Below are 21,038 nucleotides of genomic sequence, written 5' to 3'. Positions count from 1 at the left end.
GCCCTCTTCGCTGCAGGTAATAGCCACTGCCATGTACTTACCGAGGAAACTAGGTTAGAGCAAACAATTCACTGCTCACAAACGGCTGGCACAAACAGCCAGTAAATTAAAATATTACCATCCCTAGATACATTTTTATTGCTAATACATTTATAGTTCGTCAGTATCACTTACCAATTTTGTTAATCCAAGTTTCTGCCTGGGGCCATGGAAAAATGCACACTCTCTTCGGTGCCACTTCGCGCCAACTGGTGATGGACAACTCAGCAGCCAAATCACAGATCAGAATCTGCCTGATTGACGTCAGCTTCAGCCAATCACTGATCAGGTGTTCAGCCAATGAAAGGCTCTCATTCAGTGTATGTGTATGGAGCTGCGGTACCACAAACCAGCAGTAAAGCAGGCGATTATACACAACGGGCACACACACACACACACTAGAAATCAGGTCAACCGTAACTATGAGGACAATTCGAGAAAAAGCGGGAGGGAGTTATTTGCATCATGCTAAGTGCTTCTACGTTGCGAGACTTATGAGGACATCGCAACTGTCCTAACAATTACGGTATGTCCTTATAATGTCGGTGCGTAAACGGATGAAATGTCCTCATATACAGGTGAGACCAACACACACACACACACACACACACACACACACACACACACACACACACACACACACACACACACACACACACACAGAGGAATGATGGGAAACTTAACTACAACAGGAGATTCACTTCACATAATCCATCTTCAACTATAGTTTTCCATTGATTAACAATTAGAGCTTCATGGTAGAACTTAATAATTCATTAATGTTGATGAATGAAAGACATGAGACATTTGGAAATTTGAGATGTTTTCATGTTTTATGATGGAATAATTGTGTGTTTCACTTTATTAGATGTATTTAAGTATCTGGTAAATTCTTCAAATATTTATTTTTTCAACTCCATCCATCGCCAGCACCTCTACAACCTACAGTGTGGGTTGTTTCTCATCTTAAAATTCTTAAAATATCCCATGAAGTGAAAAATGTATTTTCCAGCTTTAATCCTGTGTCTATGTGTTAATTGTTCATTTATCTGTTGATATGTGACCCGTTCTATCAAAATGAGTCGGAAGTCGCAACGTTCTATTTTTAGATAATCAGCTGATAACGTGGAAAACCCATAGAAAATCAAAAAAAATGTTTTACCCTAATTTCAAAGCAATGACATTCAAAAACAATCTCCCAAAGTTTCACAGTCCAGATAATTGAGAAAAGGCACGTAAATGATGATTAAAGTTGACCTGCAACTTAAACCCTCTGAAAATGAGTGTTGCTTCGGTGCAAAACATGAAATATCTTCTGAACCGTTCATGATAGAGACGAGCTGAAAACTGCATCTGAATCGCGGGATTCTCCGCTTTCCGACGGTCATTGAATGTTGCATCTATGACGAGCAGGGACGGATACAGAAACAGATGCTAATCCGAGTAGCATCGACGCTAACAGAGCGTAGCATCGACACTAACAGAGCGTAGCATCGATGCTAATTCGAACGTAGCATCGATGCTAACCCGAACGTACACGCTTGCACATGTTTTACAAAATGTCAACAAAACATGACAACTTCTGAACCGTTTATGAACCGTTTATGATAGAAACGAGCTGTAAAAAGCATCTGAATTGTGAGATTCCCTGCTTTCCGAGGGTCATTGAATGCTGCATCTATGACAACAAGGGACAGTATAGGGTGCGTGTAACCACGTGGTACAGGAACAGATGCCAGATTCACTGGCAAAAACTTTAAAGCCTCTGGAAACCCAAATCCACCAAAGCCTCCTAACCATGTATTTTAGGGTCTTATGTACATATTATTAAACATGTAAAAATAATTAGAAAAAAGTTTCCATCCAAATTGAAAATATTTGTCTTTTAAGGTTTTGTACAGTAGGTTTGAATTGGGCGGAGTTATCTCTGGGATTTATCACGCAATAATCCTACCACTCATAAATCGCCACGTCAGTTCTCTCACCCAGCCCCCCAGTGGCGGCGAACAAAACCGTTCTGCTAACGGTCGCTCCACCACTCCTCTCAAGTCCTCACAAGCAGAGCCATGGCAACCGGGGTTGTGTGTGTGTGTGTGTGTAGCGATTAGCATTTAGCATTTATTAGCTTTCCAGCGCGACCTGCCCTGTCTGTGTCTGTCTGTCTGTCTGTCTGTCTGTGTGTGTGTGTGCCCACAACTCCTCACAACTCCTCTCTACATGCAGCCGATACAGCCGGTTTTTGTGGGGGGGTGAGGGGAGGGAGGTAGGGAGGGTGTGTGTAAATTGGCGATTAGCTTTTAGCATTTATTAGCTTTCCAGTGCGACCTGCCTTGTCTCTGTGTGTGTGTCAGTCAGCCCCTCCTGGTGCACACAGACATGGGTGACGGTTAAAAGCTTCTTCTTTTTCTGTGAGACTACGACCGAAGACGGTTATGATGCTCCAAAACGAAGCTGGTAGACTAGTTAGCTGCTAAATAGCATCAATCAATCGATGCACGTCCTCCGGTGAGGACTTTTTTTTTTTTTTTTTAACGGTCGCCATTGACGTGTTGCTATGACAATGGAGCTGTCAATCATAGCGTTATCTGCCACGCCCACACTGTCCTGACCAGTGGCCTCAATAGTGCCTCAATAGCAAAATGAGCTGTTTTTAAACAAGGTTTTCTAATAGTTATGAATAGTTATTGTCACTCAGACTTTTGTGGATGCTTAATGAGGCACTTGACTTTGATATAATATAAGCATTTTTACTATATATAGTCAGGTTTCCAAAGGCTTTAACTGCTATTTTCTCAGGTTTTAGAACAGAATAAGAGAGTAGGAGATCATAATTCAAATGGCCACATCTCGAAAACCATCAAATGTATGACTCTGACTAGGGTATCATTTTAAAGCTTACTTTCTAATCTTTCCATTGATACCAAAATCTCAACTTTGAAATTTGGGTCACTGTGACTCATTTTGATGGATCAGGTCACATATAGCCTATGTCAAAAATGCCTAGTTTTTTTCCCCTCACATCGGAATCAATGTATTCAAATGTTTGGTGACTCATGTGCACTCGAGGGCGTTCCTCATTTTGCACTCAATTCCAATAGTTTAAAGTAGAAAATCAACTTTTTGAGCATGAAAACTAAAAAGAGCGCATAGTTAAAGTCAGAAAACCACTTGTTTTTTGTTCTTCAGCTTTTTCTGAAGAGAAAATCCACCAAAACAAACTTGAACTGTTTCATAGTAAAAAGCAAAAGACAATCTGACACCGACTGTTTGTGACACAAACCTGAAACAAACAACACATTTCTTTATTGATTGAAATGAAGTGTGTATTATCCAACACACTCAGACTGAGAACCTGCTCAGCTTCCTTCACCTGTTTGACTGTCTGGTCTTTTCTCTGAGAGTCATGAGCTGAGAGGAAACACAGTTTACTGATGAACTGACTGAGACCAGATCAGAGCAGCTCCAGGTCTGAAAACAGCTTCACATGGAACTGGGAGTTGGTCCGCTCCATTTTCTTCTGTCCTGTTCTTTCCTCACTGATGAACCAGTCTGTTGTTCAGCTTTCACTGATTGTTTTTCATCTGATGCAGAGACCAAAGCCTAGACACCATCACACCTGTTTGACCTTCACCGCGTGGCGCTCTGCACCAGGAATCACCATGGCAACGTGAGTAACACCACAACACACAAACTACTCAGGAAACTGAGGAGACTTCACATCAGGGACAGAACAAGGACAAGAAGACCTGTCACCGTTGACACTCAGTCGTCATACAGTTGTGTTTCTCTCTGTGGTTTGAACTTTATTCTATTTTCCTCCACAGGAGCAGTAACGTCTCAGAGAAATACAAGGACATCATCTCCAAAAGTTCTTTGATCCGTTCAGGATCTCCTGCTCTGTTCCAGCTGAGACCAAAGGAAGAGAAGATAGGAACTCTGACCAGAAAGACTGTTGGTGAGAAGAACCTGGACAAAGTGAACAAAAGCATCTTATTGGTTGGTGAAACAGGAACAGGAAAATCTACTCTGATCAACGCTCTGGTCAACTACGCCATGGGAGTGACGTTTGAAGACAACATCTGGTTTGAGATGGTAGAGGACGAGAGGAGAAGTCAGAGTGAGAGTCAGACATCAGATGTGGTGGTGTACCAGATCTTTGGTTTTGAAGGTCAAACTCTGCCCTTCTCTCTGACCATCATTGATACTCCTGGATTTGGATACACCAGAGACATAGGGCGTGACCTCAAGGTCAGTCAGAGATTATTGGACTTGTTCCGCTCAGAAGAAGGAGTTGGAGAACTCAGTGCAGTGGGTCTGGTGATGAAGGTGGCAGAGAATCGACTGAGTGAGCGACTGAAGTACATCTTTGACTCAGTGATGTCTCTGTTTGGAAACGACATGGAGAAGAACATCGTCACTCTTTTCACACACTCAGATGGAGTACCACCTGAAAACACTCTCCATGTTCTCGATGCTGCAGAAATTAAATGTGCCAGAAACCAGAAGAATCAACCTGTTCACTTCCTGTTTGACAACAAACAGACGATACAGAGAACAAAGAGGTCTGTTGGAGCTCTAAAAAACGCATGGGAAACTACACATGAGGAAATGTGTGAGTTCACTGAGTTCCTGGCAACATCCACACCTCAAAAGCTGGAGACAACAGTCGAGGTGTTGAATTCCCGTATCAGACTGACGGCCTGTGTCCAGAACCTGCAGGAGAGAATCCAGGGGATTGAACTGAAACAGACGGAGATCAAACAGATTCAAGAAGATCTGAAGGAAAATGAAGATACGATGAAGGAGAGTGAGAAGTTCATTGTAGAAGTAGATGAGGTCTACAAAGAGAAAGAAAATATCAGTGGGGGGTGGTGGGGGTTGCGTTTATTTTATGAAGGAGCTGTTACCTGTAACGTCTGTGAAGAGAACTGTCACTACCCAGAATGCACAGTGGCGTGGGGTCCTAAACACTGTGCGGTGATGAAAGGAGGACGCTGCACTTCATGTAAAAACAAGTGTCCTGCATCAGCTCATGTGAAAGAAGAGTGGATCTATGTCCACAAGACAAGAAAAGTTAAGAAGACCCTACAAGACATGAAAAAGGAGTATGAAAAGAACAAAGATGAAAGTGAGAAGAAGTTGAGTCTCCTGGAGAATCTAGAGGAGGAAATGGAAGATCTGAAGACCAGCAAAGATGAGTGTCTTGAAGAGGCCTACCAACATGTTGTCAGACTGGATCAGATCGCCCTGAATGCTAAATCAGCGTCCACTCATATCCACTTGGACTTCCTGATTAGGAAGATGAAGAAGTGTGAAGATCCAGAAACTGAAGAAGATGGAGAAGATGAAAAGTTGTGTGGATGAGGCAGCCAATGTAGGAGTGCTCTCCATGTTCAGAAAACTAATAACAGCTGGTAAAGGACCCAAAGAAATGAAGAAGTAGGTGAAGGACTTCATAGTGAGGAACCAACAATGTGATGTGATGATGATTCAGCAGCTGTGATGTTACTGTAATAACAACAGTAACGTCCTCTCCTCTGTGTAATGCTGATGATAACTCCTGATTCTACTCAATAAATATCTATCAATGATGAACATTGTTTCTGTTGGTGTTTGACTCCCAGCTCTCATCTACACCAGACAACAACTGATTAAATAGATTCACAGCACTTTTTATTCAAGGTAAAAGTGTTTAAACCTCACTACGCTGATTCATTTTTTCTCCATACAGTGTTAACTCTGACTAATGCAACAGTTGTTTCCGGTATCCGCGGGTCATTCCGACATACCGCCACTCCGACATTGACGTCTAATTGTCGTAATGGCGGCACTTCCATTAATTGAAAACGTCCCACCACTCCGACAATTTTTGTTTCCATTGTCGGAATGACGGTACTTTCCTTTTTTGGAAACGTCCCACCATTCCGACATAAGGTCATTAAATGTGTAACCGCCTCCCTGCCTGCCCATCTCTCTCCTCTAACAGCACTTTGACTCTGGTCAACGCCCTTGTCACATCCCATCTCGATTATAAAATGCATTATTATTATTATTATTATTATTATTGGCGCTGTGCTACTTAGTTTGCAGCTGTGGTCGAGAGAGCTAGAGAGTTAATGGAGAGAGGGACCGCTACGCCGGTGAATCAGATCAGTGATGTTGTTTTTTATTGTATCACAGTGGTTACAGTACGTTCAACAGAATCAGTGGTTCTCATGGGGGTCCTGGACTCCTGCATATTTTTGATCTCTCCTGTAGCCTGGCCGGGTCTGGCTCCAAGTTTAATTATAGACAATTTGATCTGCAGACGCACAGAGGCATGCGTAAAACACATATTTTGACTACTTCGTGCTGTTGCTATTTTTTTTAAAGTTACCTTTCGTTTCCTTTGGATTTTTGTGCGTCTTATGGAGCCGTCCTGGTCCATGTTTGTAAGCCTTTTTACCAGGAGTAAATTCCCAAAAGTTGCAACAACTTGTAGTGATCCACTGGGTTTTGCCTGGCCAGCTGGGGTAGTTGATTTGCAGGTTTGCTGCAGGTTTTTTTCATTGTGTATTAGGCCAGGGAAATGATCAATTATCCTTGTGGTTTGCGCACTTGGACGTGCGGACCTTTAATGAATGAATGAATGTTTCTTTTTTGCTGTAAGTTGTGTGCGTAATGCGTAAAAGTGCATTAGTGGGACCGAGGGTTTAAATGGAGAAGTGAGGTGGTGAGAGGGGAGGAGAGGCGGCATAGTGGATTATTTTTCCCGGTGGATTACCCTGTGGATCATAAAGGCCCGTTTGGACACCTCACAGCCCGTTTTCAGCCAAGCGGGACGAGGGAGAGGACTGGTGGTCACCTCGGCGGAGCCGCGGCGTCTCTCCCGTGTGGACAGTAGGACAAACAAACTCTCTCTCACTCACCCTCACCACGCACCAACACATACGCGCGCGCGTGCACACACACACACACACACTGTGAGCTCGCGCACCCCCGCACACACACATACACGCCGGCACGGACAGTGACAGTGCGCTCGCGCACCCACACAAAAAAAAAACATACACACATACACCTAACTGCCGCTCGGAGTAACGCACATTTCCTTATGGAAATTAAAGCCTTGTCGGAATGGCGGGACGAAACTGTCGGAATGGCAGGACGTTTGCATGTCTGAATGGTGGTATGTCTGAATAGTAGAATGTCGGAATGGCAGCATGTAACCGTTGTTTCCATCACCAGTTGGTTGTGGCAGCAACTTCCCAGATCACCAAACCTTCATCTCATTAAGAAAATACACAATAACACTCTTATTTTTAATAAATTAATAAATACTACAGAGCTTTCAAAGTAAGTTTAGTGCAATTAAAACTAAATGCAAAATTAAAATGATCAGTTCAGTGCCTGTGGATTCAGTTAACTCAGTAAACTGTGATGTTTCTGCTGCTGGAGGTCGACGTCACTCTGACACTCACATCCAACTTCCATAAAGCTTCATGAAGATTCACATCATCTGTCATTTTTCCATCAGAGCTCATGTTCAATCACAGCTTCATCACCAACACTCATCCAGTGTGTATCTGCTGCAGGCACGTGCACACATAGGGCCCAAGGGGTGCTTGAGCCCCTGCCCTTTTTGCCTCATATTAAAAAGTGCCCTTTTTATGTTTTTTTTTTTTTTCAATAAATAAATACATTCCTGTTGTGCATGGGGATGTAAACAACGGCGCTCTAAAAAAGCCACGGTTACCTACCGTACGCATTTCCTTGTAATATAGACGGTATTGTGTATGTACGTTGGTGTGTGTGTGTTGTCCGCTGCTGCTCCGCTCTGTCTCTCTGTGAGGGGAGGGGCTGCCCTGCGGTGCGCGCTCCCTCACGTGCACGTCCAGAGAGAGAGAGAGGTACAAGCTGCTGCCTCATCGATAACTCTGTGTGTGTTGCTTATAGATGAGACGTGACAGTGGAGCGACTTAAACCTTTGTGAGTTATAAATCCACCAACATAACTTCCTTGTTGGTTCTGACAAGTCGCCGTCCACTTACATTGCGATCCCTCAGTCCCTCCATGACATCAAGCACAACTCGCATCCCCTAGTTCTTTTCTGGGCCTGGACCTTCTCTTCTTCCTCCTTCTCCTTCTCTTTCTCCTCCTCCTCCTCCTCCACCGGTGGTGGTGGCGGCCACACTAGAGACCTGCGCGGGACTGTTTTCTTCATCCCGCTCCTGCCCGCTCCCGCTGAATTTCTGACCATTACCGCCCGCGCCCGCAACGTGTGTGTTACATTCCCGCCCGCTCCCGCAATGTGCATGTCCACTCCCGCCCGCACCTGCAAAACTCTGAGAATTTATGCCCGCACAATAATAGAGATGCATTGATTTTGTGTCGTCTCCTGTCCCGCACTCCGGGGCACGAGCACCTACTGACCAGGTTAAGCACCCTGGGGGTCACGCCACCAGATGCGCATTTCTCCGTGCCCGCCTCGGCCCCTCAGCACGTGTCTGTGGGTATGTGTATCATGTGTAGCCCGTATGTATGCGTAGCCTGTGTGATTGTGTGTATTAATCTCTCGCGCGCTCTGTTAAGATGAATGAACACACATCGCTGCAGAGCGCGAGCCTGGCACAGAGGTGCGCGCTCTGGCGCATCTGGCACAATCTGTTAACGGGGCCGAAAGGAAACTGGCTCCGCTCCGCGGCTATTTCACGTCTATGTTAAGCACATGTTCTTATTGATATTGTAGCGTCCAACCCGACGTAACTACAACAACATAACACAAACTTATCTGACAGCTCTCACTTCTTCCTCTGGGGGGGGGGGGGCTGCACACCATGGATCTATAGCCTAATATAATAATATAATACATCCATGGTGTGCACCCTGTCGCTCCCGCAGTGTTTCGTTTTACCCGCCCGCAGCAAAGTTCAAACCGCCCGCTCCCGCGAGATTTGGGTTGGGACCCGGCGGGACCCAATCCCAATGCAGCCCTCTAGGCCACACTCTTGCTCCTGGTTGCGGTCTTCCTCCCGGTATACACTTGCATCTTCCCAGCGTAACTGGATTTAGCGTCACATGCCACCCATGACTTGATCCCATATTTTGCGGACTTGCTGGGCATATGTGACCCTTTCCATCAAAATGAGTCGGAAGTCGCAACGTTCTATTTTTAGTTAATCAGCTGATAACATGGAAAACCCATAGAAAATAAAAAAATTTTTTTTACCCTAAATTCAAAGCAATGACATTCAAAAACAATCTCCCAAAGTTTCACAGTCCAGATAATTGAGAAAAGGCACGTAAATGATGATTAAAGTTGAACTGCAACTGAAACCCTCTGAAAAAAATCTCCCGAACCGTTCATGATAGAGACGAGCTGTAAACTGCATCTGAATCGTGGGATTCTCCGCTTTCCGACGGTCATTGAATGGTGCCTCTATGACGAGCAGGGACGGGTACAAAAACAGATGCTAAACCGAGTAGCATCGACGCTAACAGAGCGTAGCATCGACGCTAACAGAGCAGAGAAAAAATAAATCCTGATTGAGGTTTTCATAATTCATGCATGAAAGGATTAAAAGTGAATCAGTGTAATCTTCTTGTTACTTTGTTTAAATAGCCTCTATGTTGGTTTGGTAAAATCACAGTATAGAAATACATATAAAACTACAGTTAGTCTGTAAAAGTACAGTTAGAGATTAGAAATGAGTTTTTCATTTTGGTTCTGTGCTGTTAATGTAATTGTGTTAGGTCCTTTGTATAAAATGATGAAGTGCCACACATCATGGTAATTCTAATGCAGCTCAGCTGGTTTGGTGACTGCATCATCCTTGAGAGGTTTCTTGAAATTGCAGTTTGTGTGTGAAATCATGTGAGCACAGAGTGGACACCTCCTGCAGTATAAAAGCTGTGAAGACCGACTCCCCTCCACTCCTCCTGCTCCTTCTCCTCCTCAGCATCACAGAGCTTCCTGAAGCCAACAACACAGGTAAGAACACACACACACACACACACACACACACACACACACACACACACACACACACACACACTGTCAAAACATGGATGAATGAAACCTATCAACTTTGTATCGGTCTTGTAGCCTATTTCTATCGAGGAAAAGTTATTTCAGGATATCCTATGTTGTATCGCCCAGCCCGAAAGTGACACAGGCTCTTGCCCGTCCATTCACGACAAATCATCCAGCAACACTCAATCAAACAAGGTGGGGAATGAGAAATCTGCGGCACTACTGTACAGTAGTTGGCTCATTTTAAAAACACAGACGGGTGTGTTTGGAGCTGACGAGACTGAGAACCGAAAAAAGAGAGTGAGACGTAGCCTATACTGTAGCTGCCGTCGTCACATTTTTCTCATTTGTGTTCACTGCTCCGTGCTGCTGTCTTATGGAGGCGATCCTGCTCACAGATGCCACCTGGCGGTTGTTTGGGCACATTGCAGCTTCTGGTGAAAACACAATTACTCCTCTACAAAAAATCCGCATGACTCTCCCGTGAAATGTCAAATGAAACTAGTACCCACTGTAAACGGAAATAATATTAGTGGATTATTGGAGCTGGATGACTGCTGCTGCTGCTGACTGTTTTGGACACGGAAAAGATAAGAAATATTTTCTTTTTTTCCCTGGCTCTGGGCCAAGTTAATCGCTACCCAACGAATCGATAATCAAATTCGTTGCCAACAAATTTAATTATCGATTTTATCGATTAGTTGTCTCAGCCGCAGTGGGGACTATCATGGATCCGCTCCGTGACACTGACACTGACCGCTGGTGAGCGCTGTGGGACGGGACCGGGGCTCAGACAGGACCCGCTAATGGTTGAAAACAGCGGTGATACGAGAGAGACCCGTGCCGTGTAAAAAAAATAAAAAAAAGTGTCACGTCACGACTTCCTGTATCTGGCCCTTCAAAATAAAAGCCCCATAGCCTTTCATATACAGTTCAGTCATTGATTTTGACTTCATTTTGACAAGACACGGCTCCAAATGTTATTTTTTTTTCCTGCGACCAATCGACCAATGAAATTTTGGTCGGCTAATGATTTTTTGGTCGACCAGTGCTTGGTCGACTATTTGGGGGCAGCCCTAGCGCAGAAGATGTGTCCACTCAGGCGCTCTTAATTCCTCCCGCTGTGAGAGTCCCGGTCTGCAACTGGCTACCGCCGCGGTGGCGATGCTCCTCATTTGCATTAAGTTGAACTTCTCTCAACTTCTAATTTGACGGCTCTCGAGGCTCCGGCGCGCGTCAACGCTCCCAACGCCCATCGACGCCCGTCGACACCAGTCTCCATTGAAAATGAATGACATCTGGCCGCCGCGATGCTCCCGATGCTTTTGCTGTGAACGCACCATTACTGTGCATCCCTTATCAGATCTATTAAAAACGTATGCTAAAATAAAAATGTTTCTCTGTCATAGAAACATCCTTCAACTCCATACCCAACCATCCAACTGAGAGACCGAGACTGGAAAACTGCCCTGTCCAAACGATGTCTGTGTGTCATCAGTGTTGATGAACTTGAGGTATGTTCTTGCACTTCAATGGACGAGGCCTTCATCGCAGCCTTCTGCATGTACTTCGTGTTCAACATGGCATATCCTCCATCCCTGAAGAAGACACTTGCCTTTCTCCAAAGGCACATTGCAAACATTGTGGAAAATGACACACCCCTGCCAACATCTTGCTTCAAGTGTACATTTTTTTCCACAGACAGCGTCAGGTGGCGACTCAAACATGCGCCGAGAAGTTTTTTGAACTTCAAGCAAGTCAAGAGTTGATATTCCTGTGTTTATGACACAAACGGTAGCTTTTCCCACTGCTCCTGAACACACCGCGCACGGCAACTAGGTCTCGCGCGAGACTCCGGGAGACTTTGAATTAGATCTAGTTTTACAAACATGTCGGCTTGCTTGAAGTAAATAAACTTCTCGGTGCATGTTTGAGTAACCATCTGATGCTGTCTGTTGAAAAAATTTGCGACTTTGAGGGCCTATAAACAGCCTAAACAGCGGAACTTACATCCACTACCATTCATTGCTGCCGTGGCGATGCGGGGACAGATACAACTAGTGCAAAAAAGGAGCAATTAAACTGAAAATCTTCAGATTCCTTCTTTTAGACCTAAAATGATAGAAAAATACACCCCCCATAGGTAGAGAGAGTCCAGTGGGAACATAGGGCCTAATTTTGAGAAAAATCTTAGAACTGAGGGCTGTGGGAACATAGGCATGGACCCATTTGTATCATAGCATAGCTCAGTAGCCTAGTTCATAGATGCATACATTTAGTTTTATTTGGCTTAGGATACAGTTTTACTTCCTCAGAATAGCAACCTGTTTTGTCCCACTTCAAAAGAATCAGTGACTTACTTTTGCCCAAATCATTGCATTACGTTATTGTATTAGTCTCTTTTGTTTCCGGCATGAGTGGGAGGGTGTATTCATGTAATATGGGACACTTTTTGCAATTCTGACTTGTGACGATGTCAATACAACTTTAGACAAGTTAATATATTTTTGAAGTCCCCAAAATGTTATCAAATCAGAAGACAATTTTCAAATATTGTACTCAAGGGGAAAATGGCACATATTAATCTTCCTTGTATCATCTTATTTCAGAATGTATTGGATTATCTAATCTGGGATTAATCTTGTTTTTAATTTAAAATATTTTTTTTACAAATGTAAAATTCAGGCAGCAACAATTTAAAAACATGCAATGAGGTCATAAATATAACACTGTATTCAAAAAAGAGAATTAAATATTTTTTATAAAATATTTAAATGAAAAATAATATGATCTGTGTGAGAAACTACTGTTTCACTGCATTGATGTTTTCTTGTCAGATGGAATGGTGGAGCAGCCCATGATGAACACTAAACTCCCTATCAAGAGGTGAAAAAGACCTCAACTAAACAAAAACATGATGATGAACATGAACAAGGTGAGTCAAAGTGATATAAACAAGTGAAGTGTTCTAAATCTGAGTCTTCAGTACTTTAACTGTATAAATGTAATTTTTCAGTTGAACAGGGACAAAGTATCACTTCCACAAAATCCTCCAAGAAAGGAAAGAAAACTGCAGCTAAAAGAGGGAAAACAGGTTCAAGGGTTCAAGAAGCAGGTAAATTAAAAGAGTTTACATTTGCCAGCCGCTTGCTGACAACACAGAAATCACTAGGACTGGATGGCTGCATTAGAGGCACTGGGCTCTATTTTCCTGGTGCAACTCAGGGGGGCGCAGTGGTATTTTCCTTCAGTGCAACAACGTGCTCAGCGGATTTGATAAATTGGCAGACTGCTGTGCGCCGAGATGGGTGTGGTCGCGCAGCAGGGGGAGGTGTCGACAGATTCAGCTTGGCGCAGTGACAATTTGTTGCCAATAGACCGCGCCGAGAGTGCGCCGAAAGGCGAAGCGCAGCCAGCGCAGTGGTAATTTGACTGGCCAGCTCGCAGTGCGCACACATCACCAAGACCTCACAGGCAGGTTTCCACAGTTCCAGGCACATTTAAATGCAATTAATAATCACAATAACTCCTATTTATTGTAACTATGTGAATCAGCACATACACATATATCTATATCGATTGTCCCGTCAGACTGATGACAGATCAAAGGCTGTCGGCATACGTAATGGAAACTCAGCCTCACTGAATTAACACAGATGAAACCAGGGAGGGACTGAGACAAAAAAGCAGCTGTGGAGGTCCCAAGAGCAGGACTGTGAGGATGGATAACTGCATGTCGCTGCTGTGTTGACACTACACACTGTGCCATTGCGATGATCCGCTATATTTATTTATTTACTTATTGATTTATTAGCGGGCGAGCGGCCGCATCGCCACGCGACCATGACAAATAAAACTGAAAACAAATAAACTATCATCTCTCACAGCAAACCACAATCAGCTTCAGCATCAGATAGTGAGCAGGTATTCACATCTCCCCTCTCAGGTAAATTCTAAAGAAAAAAGAAAAAGAGAGACGCTCCGTGATGCCTCCTTTACGCACAGCTGTTTGTTTATGTTGTGATCTGTGCACACGGGTTTAAATATAGGTTACTAAATATGAGTGTCTTTATTAATGGAAAAGAGGTGTGTGTGTGTGTTTTTTTTACTGGGCAACAGCTCTCTGCTAGAGCAAACCCGCAGTGCGCACACGTCACCAAGACCTCACAGGCAGGTTTCCACAGTTCCAGGCACATTTAAAGCAGAAGTAAGTGATATATTTGTGTTAATATAAGTCTTAAATAGTTATATCTTCCGACAGCAATCACTTACATAGAGTGTTTGGACCAAAACACGGGTCTGTCAGTCCCTCTGCTCTGCTCTGAGCCGAGGAGAAAACATTTATCGTATCCTACAGTTTTTATCCAATGAGGAGAGAGAACGGCATGCAGGGCTGTGTGTGCAGCCAAGGGACGCCGTGAATGTGGCGACGTAGGGACGAGGACTGTTATGGTGCGTTCAAGGCAACTCGTAACTCGTGTTTTTCCGACCTGTGAAGTCGTACCAGTTCGATCTGGTACGAGTTCACGGGTTGGAAGTTACGAGTGGCCGTTATAGTGACTTTCACAGGTAAAACAGGTCGGAAAAACACAAGTGGGTTGCCTGGAACGCTACAAAGTCGTAAATTGTGACTTGAAGCTGTAATTTACGGTTTCAAAAGCCTGCCTGGAACGCAGCATTAGCCAAAACGACCGGATCGCTTACTTCTGCTTTAAATGCAATTAATAATCACAATAACCCCTATTTATTGTAACTATCTGAATCAGCACATACACGTATCTATATCGATTGTCCCATCACACTGATGACAGATCAAAGGCTGTCGGCATGCGTAATGGAAACTAGACCTGACTTAATTAACACAGCTGAAACTGTGGCGCAAACTACCAACCTAACATCTCTCTCAGCCAATCACAAACAGACACACCTTCAGATAGTGAGTATATATTCAAAAGAAAAAGAGAGAGAGACGCCACCAACAAAATGTAAGTCACATTCGATGCCTTAAGGATTTACCTGTTTCATGTGATTACCCCTTAATTTAATTTGTATGCTTAACATGATCTACAAAGATGGAGTACATTGTTGCAAGGAGGAGGAGGTACAGGGAGCGAATCTATCACCAAAGATCCACCTATTTGGGCATGACAGAGCAGGAATGCAGGTGGACCACACAAATGATGCAGCCTCGATCCCGTGGAGGTGGTGGGGGCCAGGAGGATGATGATGAAACTGCCATCAATCATGGACAATGCCTCCCACCCCCTACACGGAACTGTCAGAGCTTTGGAAAGCTCTATCAGCGACAGGCTCCTGCACCCGCGCTGCTCAACAGAGAGGTATCGCAGGTCCTTTCTCCCCTCTGCTGTCAGACTTTTTAACAAGGCCCATTGAGGCCCCCCCCCGATCCATGATTGCACTTTGACACTTCTTTTTTAGCCATATATACATATATATTTTTTATACTTCTCTTAATATCTTGGTTGCCCCTATATTTATTTATAAATGTCTATATTTATATATTCGCTTTATCAGTCCACCATAGTGTGCATGGCATGTCTGAGTGTGTTTGTGTATACTGCTGCTGTAACTCGTGAATTTCCCCGTCGTGGGATGAATAAAGGCATACTTTACTTTACTTTACTTTAAATAGCCTGCAGTCAAATGTAATTGTCACTTAATTGTGTACTCTATTCATGTAACAGGAACAAATTGCATCTGTCCCGCGAGGTGGTCAACGTAGTGACACGCATCGTGGCCTCTGATGCGCATCCCGGTGGCCCGTGCGCTCTCCCAGTTGCTGTAAAGGTGACAGCGGCTCTGGCCTTCTTCGCCACCGGGTCTTTTCAGCACACCGTGGCCTCGGTGGCGGGGATAAGTCAGGCCGCTGTCAGCTCGGCTATACATGCAGTGTCTTCCAGTCTAGTCCGACATGCAAGTGAGCTAGGGTTGTATATCTCCACCAATGAGGCCGATTCGATACGCATCTCGATACGCTGCCACCGATACGATACACTGAAGCTCCCGTCGATACGATGCAATACGATTCACTCCTGTTCATGATGCGATGCGATTCAAATGCGATTTGATAACGATATGACTTAATTACAAAGGGATTTGGTTCGATATGTTTGATACAGTTATGATATGAGAGTTTCTTCCCACATCAAGTTTATTACCTCAATACCATTCTGCTTTACTTTCTGTATTAATTTGAGGGATGTAGCCTATATTTGGTTAATTTTTACAGGGCAAACCAATAAATCATATTTGAAAGGTACAGTCTAGAGGAAATAAATGGTAGAAATGAAATCCAGCTTAATCATATGGGCTAGTCTTGTGTGGTGGCACCTCTGCAGTTTGGTCTTTTGCTATATTATAATAATAATAACTTTATTTATATAGCACCTTTAAAAACACAAGTTTACAAAGTGCTTCACAAAACAACTTAAAAGAGACAAGTCACAGATGTTTTGTTGTGCACAGGACATTTCTGGGTGGAGAGTCTGTGTTTGTGAGCACTCTCCAGCCAGTGCTCACAAAGCTCAGGTGTAGCTGCGTGCAGCAGCAGAGTAGGAGAGCAACTGTACTAGCCCTGCTAGCTGTCCGGATGCTAACCGCTAACTAGCGGTTAGCATCCGCGGCTACCACCGCTTCCCAGCTCACTACAACCAGAGCCACTACCACGGCCCTTCTCCTAGTTACAGCCAGTGACGGCCGAGTATTGACCGGCCGCTCGGCTCCAGCGCTTCAGGTCGGACTGTTTACTTTTCTTGGCAGCTCTGACTACAGCTGCTGCTGCTGCTGCTGTTACCTGTCAGGGGCAGGAGGCTGCGCACGGCTAACGCGGTGGTGCATTCAGGTTGCCTCGGAAAATGAAATGATCGATGTAACCATGGAATTTACCGATGTAGAAGGCTAGAAGAGATGCATCGCAAATTCAACCATAAATTATGTCCGATGTAGCCTGAATCTACCGGTGCAGTCGCATCGCACACGTTTATATCGGACCACCGATATGAATCGGTGAATCTCCACATCCCTAAAGTGAGCACATCATTTTTCCATCAACACCTGAGAGCCAGCTGGAAGCGAAGCGAGGCTTCTTGTTGAAATGTGGATTCCCTGGGGTACTGGGAGCCATCGACTGTACACATGTGCAGTTGCACACACCAGTTACCCAAGCCATCACTTATGTGAACCGTAAGGGAGTGCACTCCATTAATATCCAGGGCCCAGTATTTCAAACGTGATCTGACAGGATTATCCTGGTCGGATTGGATTAAATCTAGATCTGATCTGAAAACTGGGTATTTCAACACAGATCAGGAGAATCCTGATCCTGAAGATCAGGGTTTCAGCTCTGGTAATCCAATCCTCCCCTGAATCCAGATAAAAGGCTGATTTGGGTATTTCAAAAGTCAAGTCAGGTATCAGGATCAACTTGATACCAAAATTTCAGGATCATTCTGATCCCACCTCAGAGGTGGATTTGACTTGGATTGACAATGTCTCAGCTCCACTTTCCTTGATTTTGTTACTCAATATGTTCATTACACTTAATCTAAATTGTTAGTGTTTAAGTTTTAACAAATAATTGAAGTAGGCTAATTGAAGAAATTTAAAACATGGCAAAAAAAATATTGTTTGGCAATACATCCTGAAACTGCTGTATTTATTAATTTAAATCACATTCAAGCACTTTCCAAGCATTTACAAGGCATATTTTCATGCTTCTGATTTAATGAAGACAAATTTACTTCAAAATAAACTTGAAAATGCATTTTTACAATGCTTGTAAAATGAATGATATTTTAAAACATGCAGTAATGTATTTCAAAACGTGTTTGTATACAAACTGATTATTTTACTTCATCAAATCAAATGTTATTGTGCGATAAATGAACATACAGTAATCATTTAGTGAGAGGCTTCTACATAAGGAAGACAAATCAAGAGGAAAGTGTTTCTAATCGGGTCACTGACCAAGCTATAGGCTTATGCTATGAAAAGTAATGCAATCACAATTTCAAGCAGTTTCAATGGCTTTATTTCAAGTACAGTTTCAAGCACTTTAGTCAAAATCCAAACACCAAGGTTTCCAAGGATTTCCAAGACTCTTGTTGCACTGTTGTCCTTATTAGCAGTGGTATTGCTGAGTGGTCTATGGCTGTGAGTGGGCTCTGAAAGTAAAAAGAGACGGTGTATGAGTATATCTTTGTCATAGTCAGAAATAAACAATAGTCACAGAAATGGTCAAAAACATGATATCACCAGCATTACTGACACTTCTGAATGAACTGTATTGTTCACGTGCTGTGTAAATTAATGTTACGTTTCCTAATTACTACAGCAGCCTGGTCTGCAGCACAGGTAGCCTGCTTTAACAAGAAAAAAAGTCCCCTGCATAACGTTAATAAACTCTGAACAAGTTGGTGTAAGTGTAAAACAGTTAAGGTATGATGTACGTCAGATTAATTCCCTTGTAAATTAAACCACAGACCGCAAAATTGATCAACACAGCAGCTACGTCGCTAGCCCGCTAGCTCCTTAACACACAAGTCAATGGAGCCGAGTTAGCTCCCGTTAGCATCGCCGTGGATCAATTAGGGATCGTTACGCTCTCGTTTCAAGTAGGTGACAAATCAAATAGTTGGCTTGCATGATGTGTTGGTTGGCGTTCGTATGGTCTTAAAACCGCTACACATTAGACGGCAGTAAACTTACACTTTGACGTGAAAGTCGTGCTCCCAGCTGCTCCTTTGGTGAAGTAGTCCGCCATGTTTCAGATCCGGAGGCGGAGACTTGAGATTTGGAAATCCGTATCCGGCCAGGTAGGGATCACGGTGATCCACCCTGCCAGTGTTTTGAAATACTCAGATAAAGTCAGCAGGATCACCGTGATCCAAGACTGAGAAAAGGAGGATTTCATTATCCGGATTATTCTGATCCAGATTACAAGTTTTGAAATACTGGGCCCAGGTGATTTGTGACTTAAATTGCCTGGTGACACACGTGTATGCCAATTTCCCTGGGTCTGCGCACGACTCATTCATCTTGGCGAATTCTGTCATCGGTAGCACTACATAATACGGCCCGCGACTTACAGCGTACCTACCGCTCTCTTGCCGCGTAGGTTGCCACTTATTTCACACAAGTACTGAGTAACTGCAGCTCACTTTCCCCCCCGTGCATTTACAGTGTAACTAGGCTGTGTCTTAGCGCGTAATTTACATCCTGCTTCACACCAACTTCCACAGAAGTACAGGGTAACTCTCGCTGTTTTACTGTTTAACTAGGCTGCGTCTTGGCACGTAACTCCTGTCATACTTTACACCAAATTACACAGTAACTCTCGCTCACTCTGCCACTAATTACCCCGCATTTTACAGTATAACTAGGTTGTGTCTTAGAGCGTAACTCCTGTACAATTACGTCCTACTTTGCCCGGACTTACAGTGTAACTCCTGCCAGGTACATTAGAAATTAAATAGTCTACTGTACAATATGAGCACAGTTGTAATCCATGTTTTCCAAAAGTGTCAGCAGCGACATTTCACCTCTATTTCAGAGATTTATTATTCATTATTTAATTGTATGGTTTGGAATAGGTGAGAAATGGGTATAGAGTGTGGACATTTTCCAATACAGTAACAGGCTGGCTGGTAGTAAACTTACCTCTCTAAAATGCACATCTATGAAAGTCTAGTTCTGTCATCCAAGGGCAAAACACAAACTATACAGTAATACATTGTTGCGGTAAAAAGAGGAAAACAACAAATGCGTGTTCGTTGATTTGAGAGAGGACAGACAACGACGTTCTAGTTGACCATTTATTAAAGTTGGATCATCAAAAGACTTGTACAAGGATCTTCACTGTTAAGGAAATCGCAGTCTGCAAGCAGTTAGCTGCAATCACCCGCCCAGAGAAGAATGACGAGAAAACGTCACAATGCTCTTAATATACTTCGCACTATGTGTGTGTGTAATTAATTTCTATTGGTTAAAACTGATGGGGAGGAACTTTGGTTTAAACTTAGTTCTCCCTTTGTTGGTGCACGGGCTGGTCCCAGCCCCTTGGCACACGAACCATCCAATCTTCTGGAGACAGCACCCTGAAAGAGAAGAGCCCTCCCTACTCTGCTTTGGGCCTCTCGTGGGTATAAGCATCCTGCTCTCTTATCTTCCCCCAAGGACACCTGCCTACGTCTTGCTCCCTGTTTGTATCATCTCCTCGTGTTGGATGATCATAAATTTGTTACAAGAGGGAGAGCAGAATGAATAGGTCTACTGATGAGCAACATACTGAAGTTACCCTTTAACCTTGAGAGAGCCCAAGCTGAACGATTCTCACGAAAACAACTTGTTAAATTATGACTTTAATAAGCAGAGCTGACAAGAGTGGTAAGACTAAGCTTGAACAACACTAGTGTTCTGCCTGCCAGATGATCAACTTAGAAAATGCATATTCCTTTAACATACTTGATAAAAAGATTATCTAAAGAAGAAACATAAGATGATCTAATGTATTTAATATAATTAGTACTTGTTAGACAGATTAACTAAAGAGGAAACATATGAAGATCTAATATATTTTAATAAGATGAGTGTATGTGTGCACTTTTAAACTCCTGGCCTTCTGACCTCCACTTGCTTCTTCCTCACTATGCCTTCCAGGAAGCTACAGCTCAATCAACACATTCACTTATGCTACACAGTCGACAAAAGGTTAGTCTATAAGAGGAATGCATGTGATACATGCTAAAGAGGGATACATGTGGTGTACAATCAGTTCTGTGTTCACTTAGATCAGGGTCAAGTGTAGGGTAATCTCAGTGTTCTTTAATGCATTTCTAATTGTACGTGTTTCTCAATCAACGAGGTAGTATGTGTATGGCAGAACAGCAAAATAGATCAGAGGTATTGATTAATGTCTAGATTATATATTAGAGGTAATCATCAGTGTCTGAATAAGAGATCAGAGGTA

This window comes from Trachurus trachurus (genome assembly GCF_905171665.1).
Source record: "Trachurus trachurus genome assembly, chromosome: 13".
NCBI classification, from domain to species: Eukaryota; Metazoa; Chordata; class Actinopteri; order Carangiformes; family Carangidae; genus Trachurus; species Trachurus trachurus.
This window is presented reverse-complemented; position numbering follows the sequence as displayed.